Source organism: Psammomys obesus, unplaced genomic scaffold (assembly GCF_907164565.1).
Source record: "Psammomys obesus unplaced genomic scaffold, mPsaObe1.curated_primary_1811, whole genome shotgun sequence".
In the NCBI taxonomy this organism is placed as follows: Eukaryota; Metazoa; Chordata; class Mammalia; order Rodentia; family Muridae; genus Psammomys; species Psammomys obesus.
This window is the reverse complement of record NW_026592890.1, coordinates 22428574-22434573: the sequence shown is the minus strand read 5'-3', so window position 1 is coordinate 22434573 and position 6000 is coordinate 22428574.

Below are 6000 nucleotides of genomic sequence, written 5' to 3'. Positions count from 1 at the left end.
TTTTGCACAGTCTGTCTGTTTTTGATAGGCCAGTGAGCTCTCCACACCAGCATCCTCCCCGGCCAGACCTCTTTGGGCACTCAACAGAGGACAGGCTGTGAAATGAAAATGAGTATGTGTGTCTGTCCTTCCTCCTGCCAGTTCTCTGCTCCTGACCTTTGCCTTGTTGACCTGCTTAGGGCTCAGAAGTTCCAAGTGTTTGAGGACTTGCGGGTAATATAAAGGTCCATTCCAAGGTCTTTAGAATATGCATATGATAAAAAAGATTGTTACATCTTGGTGAACATTGACAAAATTACTTCCTAGTGGATTTACCCCATTCTTGTAGTAGCTTTGGTTAATACTCTCTTCTGAAAGAAAAAAAGGATCTCATGAGTCTGTGCTGAGTTCGCTGATGGCTCTGTATGTAAAGGCATTTTGTTATCAGGCCTGAACATCTGAGTTTTATTTCTTGGACCCTCATGGTGGAAGGAGAAAACCAATTCCCACAAGTTGACCTCTGACCTCCATATGAGCATTGTGGTAGATGTGCTCTCCCCCCCCCCCCCCCCACATATACACCTGAATATAAATAAACTGAAAATATTTGCAGCTGGGTGTGACAACCCACCCCTGAGACCGGTCTCAGCATTTGAGGGGTAGAGGCAGAAGAGCCAGGAGTTAGACACAGTCTCAAATAAACAAAATATTCTGTGGTGGTGAAGAGTTCATGGTCATAAGAAGGCCAAAGCGGAAGGATTATCCCAAAATCAAGGCCAGTCTCTGCTACATAGCAAATTTCAGGCCAACCTAGGCTACAGAGTAAGACCCTATTTAAAAAAAAAAAAAAAAAGAGGGGGGGCAGGGTTCCATGTTTTGGCTCAAACCTGAGGGCCCAGCATTTGCCCTAGTTAGGGTTACTTCTGACAAAACACCATGACCAAAAGCAAGGTGGGATGCAAAGGGCTACACTTCCACATTGCAGTCCATCAAAGGAGGTCAGTGCAGGAACTTAAACAGGCAGGAACCTGAAGGCAGGTTTGATGCAGAGGCCATGGAGGGGTGCTGCTTCCTGGCTTTCTCAGCCTGTGAGTTTTTTGAGACAGGGCTTCTATGGGTAGCCCTGGCTGGCCTAGAACTCACAGGAGATCCTAATTCCTATTCCAGCCCCTCGAGTGCTAGGATTAAAGGTATGCACCACCACCACTATCACTGGCTCTCAGCCTGCTTTCTTTTAAAATCCAGCCCAGCAATGGCCCCACCCACAATGAGCTGGGCCCACCCAATTAATCACTAATTTAAAAAAATGCCCTACAGCTGGATCTCATGGAGGCATTTTCTCAATTGAGGCCCCCTTTCGGATAATTTTAGCTTGTGTCAAGTTGACTTAAAACTACCAAGCACACAGGGGATTTTGAGAGTCCAAGCCACATGCCCCGCCCCGCCCCCCAATAATCAGAAGTAGTGGGACAAAAACTGAAGCTGAGGAAAATATTTTGATCTTTATTATTTTAAAATAACCATAGTGATAGATAAAACCACTGTAAGATAACATAAAAAAACATTTCGCAGTGTAGCTATGTATATGTAATACACATAGTAGCTTAGGAGGGTCTCAAAAGTCACTGTGGGTAGGTGACCCAGCCTCTCCATCCTGTTTCCATTGATTTTTGTGCTGGGATTAGAGGCATGTACCACATGGCTTCAGAGAACTGTGTGTGTTGTGTCTGTCAAGGTCTCATATCCCAGGCTGCCTTTCTTTCTTTCTTTCTTTCTTTCTTTCTTTCTTTCTTTCTTTCTTTCTTTCTTTCTTTCTTTCTTTCTTTTTTTCTTTTTTTTTATATTTATTTATATGTATCCAGTGTTCGGCCTACATGCCAGAAGAGGGCACCAGATCTCATTACAGATGGTTGTGAGCCACCGTGTGGTTGCTGGGAATTGAACTCAGGACTTTGGAAAAGCAGCCAGTGCTCTTAACCTCTGCTCTGAGCCATTTCGCCAGCCCCCCCCCCTCCGCCCCCCCTTGCTGCCTTTGAATTGGCTATGTAGCTGAAGATGGCTGGCCCTCCTGCATCTCACATCCTGCATGTTGGGACTTCAGGCATGAGTCACCATGCCTTGTCGCCATGCCAGATTTATGTAGTGCTGGGCTTCCAACCCAGGACGTGGAGCTGCTAGGCCAGCAGTGTGCTCACTGACCCACATCCCCAGGCCTCACTGCTTCTCTGGACACAGGTTGTTTTGTTTTGTTTAGCTGCTTCATTGGGAAAAAGCTGGTGTGTGTGTCTGTGTGTGTTCTAAAATTTAAGGTCGGCTGAAGAACAAGGTTCTGAAAAGGAGTGTGGTGCGAGCCGCTGGCTTCTCTGTAACCTACAGTTTTGCAATTGGAAAGAATGTCTGTGGCATGCTAGGCATCCGGGTCTTTGGGTCCACCCACAAACAGCATGTGACCCTCCTCTAAGCAGATGACCAGGAAGTGGAGGTAGCAGTGTGATACACATCTCCTTTCTTCTAGCCTGGGGATGCAGGGAGTGAGCTGCCCCGCCTCTTCTGGGAAGCTTCCTGCACTGTGGGGCTAGCGAGATGTCTTTCCAAGCATATATCTGCCCCGATTTTCAGGTAGCTTTCTTACAGCAAAAGGAGATTTGGGTTCCTCAGTTGCTGCTGGACCAAGACCTGAGCCTGGTTTGTGTTCCTCAAAAGTGCTTTCTAGAGCACAGTTGGTGATTCTGTTTTCTGCCTCCTGGGTAGGAGGTGCACTCTGACTTACTGTCAAGCCTGGTTCTGCCGCTCCTTCGCCGGGATGCTGAGCAAGCTCCCCTCCCCGAGATTCCATGTGATAGGTTTGGGATTAAAGCTGCCCTGGGCTAAGGCGGTGCTGGTGTGTAGAGCACCCAGGACGTCATCTATCTCCCCATCATGAAGCAGAGGTAGCTTTGGGTGGGAGATTGTTCAGCTTTTCACTGCGTTCCTCCTGCACTAGCCTTGTCTTTGCTTCTGTCCACATAGTGCATTCTAGAGCAGAAGCACTCTAGGTGTCCCGAATGTCCAGGAAGCCGGGCAGGCCGCTCTCCTCTTGCTAAGGCCTTCTTGGGTCCTTCCAGTCTCTCCTGCCTCCAGGTGCCTCACATGCTGCACCTCCTCTGTCAGTTTCTGAGCCTCACAATCAGGTGCTAAATTTTCTGGTGTGGGGTTTCACGTGGTTCAGAACATCTGGCTCGGCAAGTCTCATTCCAACAGATTCCATGAGCAGATGGGGTGCTGTGCATCTGCCTCTCAGCTCCACAGTGCTCCCTGTCCCTGTGTGACTAAGTACCTAACAGGGAGGCGGGTGTGATGGTGAGTGAGCTCCTCTCTTCTCCATCCTCTTGTTCATCCCTTAATGGTTTTTCATGTAGCCAGAGTCTTTGCAGGGCGTTTGCATCATCACTTCTTTTCCCTCAAACCACCTGCTGTCTCCTTCCGTTCCTCCTCTCTCTCCCAAGAACGTAATGTGTAACAAGGCATGGCAGGCGGTGCATAAATAGGCAGGATAGGCCCAGGGTCAAGCTGGGCCGCCTAAAGGTTAAGGTCAGAGCTTGGGTTGCAGAGCAAGATCCTGTCCCAAAGTAAAAGTGTGATTTGTAGAAGGTACCTGTTTCTGACAGCTGTCACTCATTTCTCCTTATCTCTTTGGCTCACCTTTGTCCTGGAGGGAATGCGGCGTGTGACTGTGTGACAGTGTTTCCAAGGGCAGTGGACAGGCTTGGGCACTCCAGTGACCTGAAGTAGGTTTTCTGATTGAGCCCCGGGTCTGGGAGTGGGATCTGAGCTCCTTGCCGGCATTGTCAAGCTTTCTGACTGCTGAGGGACTTCCAGCAAGGTTTACTTGTTGAGGTAGATGGAAGTTGGCAGTAAAACTTATCGCTGGTAAAAATAGCGTGTGTACCCTTGAAATTGATGTTTTGTTTTCTGTCAGTATCACTTTATATTGTTCAAGTATGAGATAGCTTGGTGAGTGGGGATTATTTTTTTTAAACTTTTTATGATTCTTTGTGGTTTCCACATCATGTACCCCAGTCCTGCGTATCTCCCCCTCAAAAAAATAAAACACACACACACAAACACAGAAAAACAGCGTGGAAGCTATGGTATGTCACAGTGTGTCCCACGGTATATCCCTCTGTCCATACATCTTTACTTGCAAATGCTGGTTGCAGTGAGTCATCGGTCTGGTTCAAGGTCTCTGGCTTCTGTCACACCATCTATATTGGATTATACTGGGACTCTTCCCACTTATCTGTTGTGCCCTGTGTCATGGAGATCCTTTGGGTCAGCAGGATTGGCCCTTTCACCAATCCCAACTGTTCCAGATGATACCGATTTTGGGATGGGTCAACTCGGATCTGGGTTCAGGCTCTTACTCATCCTCACCGCCAGGGTGAGCTCTCCAGCACTGCTCGGGCTAGGCTGCCCAATGCCTCCGTTGGCAGGAGGCAGGGTCAGCTCTCCTTCTGTCATGCCCTTGGGGCCTGCTTACCCTACCCACCCCTCCAGGGCCAGCTCCCTGCACACCTTTGCAACACCCGCTCTCCTGCCCTCTGGCCCTCGCCAATGGAGGGGCCAGCTCTCCCGGCTTGTTGCAGGTGGTGAGGGAAAGATGGGGGACATCACCCCCACAAGTGGGAATCATTTTTAATTTCAAATAAACTTTGCTTTAGTCCTCTGCGTAGTAATGCAGTGATGAAAGACTGACTCCTGATCCTAGCAAAGCTTTGACTCCCTAGAGCATTGATTTTTGTGCCTGTGTTCCTATCGTTAGGTTGGCTGGTGTTTTGTTTTGAGACAGGGTTTCTCTCTGTAGCTCTGGCTGTCCTGTAGACCAGCCTGGCCCAGCTGCACAGCCACGGAGATCTACCTGCTCTCATCAGAGCAGGGACTATAATACAGGCTTGCACAATCGTGCCCAGCCTAGTAACCAATTTTAAAGTTATAATTGTGTGACTACATCACCTAGATATTGTCTCTCTTGTCCTCTGCTTTCCACTTACCCCTCTGAAACAGGATCATACGTCAAACAAAAATGTGTTTGTGGTTACCTGAATCAGTTGTAGGAACCACCAAGCTCCAGTACCAACAGTAAAGGATGTGGTAAATACAGTTTTTCAAATGTCACTTGGATTTGTGTGTGTGTTTGTAGACTTTGGGGGATAGCAGAGACTCAGTGGTGGTTTCAGTGATGGTGTGAGTTCCATCGTGGCTGGCACAGTTGCACAGGGATGGTTTTATCTGTACATAGAGAAACAAGCCCTCCTCTTACCTCAGTCTGCATTTGGTCCGTTTGAATTTCCCTCCATGTTGCTTCTGAAGGAAGGGTTGGATGAGTGATAGCAGTGAAAATATAGTGGGACCTCGTGTGTAGCTTTACATTTTCTGATAGCTTACTTTTAAAAATAGGTGCAGTTGGGAGAGATGGCTCAGTGGTTAAGACCTCTGCTCTTACAGGGGAATTGAGTTTGATTTCCAGCATGCACACAACTGCCTGTAACTCTAGGCCCAGGGGTCCGTCCCATGCCCTCTTCTGGCCTCTGTGAGTGCCAGGCATGCATGTGGTACACAGTTATATGTAAGCAGAACACCCATATACATAAGTGGATATAATTAGCTTTAAAAAAAAATAAGTGAAATTGAGAAATCATTTTCTTTAGCTCAATAAGTCTATTTTTTTTTGTTTGTTTGTTTTTGAGACAGGATTCCTCTGTGTAGCCTTGGCTGTCCTGGAACTTGCTCCATAAACCAAGCTGGCCTCAAACTCTCAGATATCTGCCTGCCTCTGCCTCCCAAGTGCTAGGATTAAAGGCATGTGCCACCATCATCCAGCTAGCTATAAATACAATTGTTAATGAGATGCATTGCTTTTATTGGGCTGTCTGAATCCATATGCATTAACACTTGTGGTTTATTTCCATTTGAACTAAGTCCTGCCTATGTAGTTGTGAGCACACCTCACTAGCTGCATAGGCATCTTGGCTATGTGGGGTG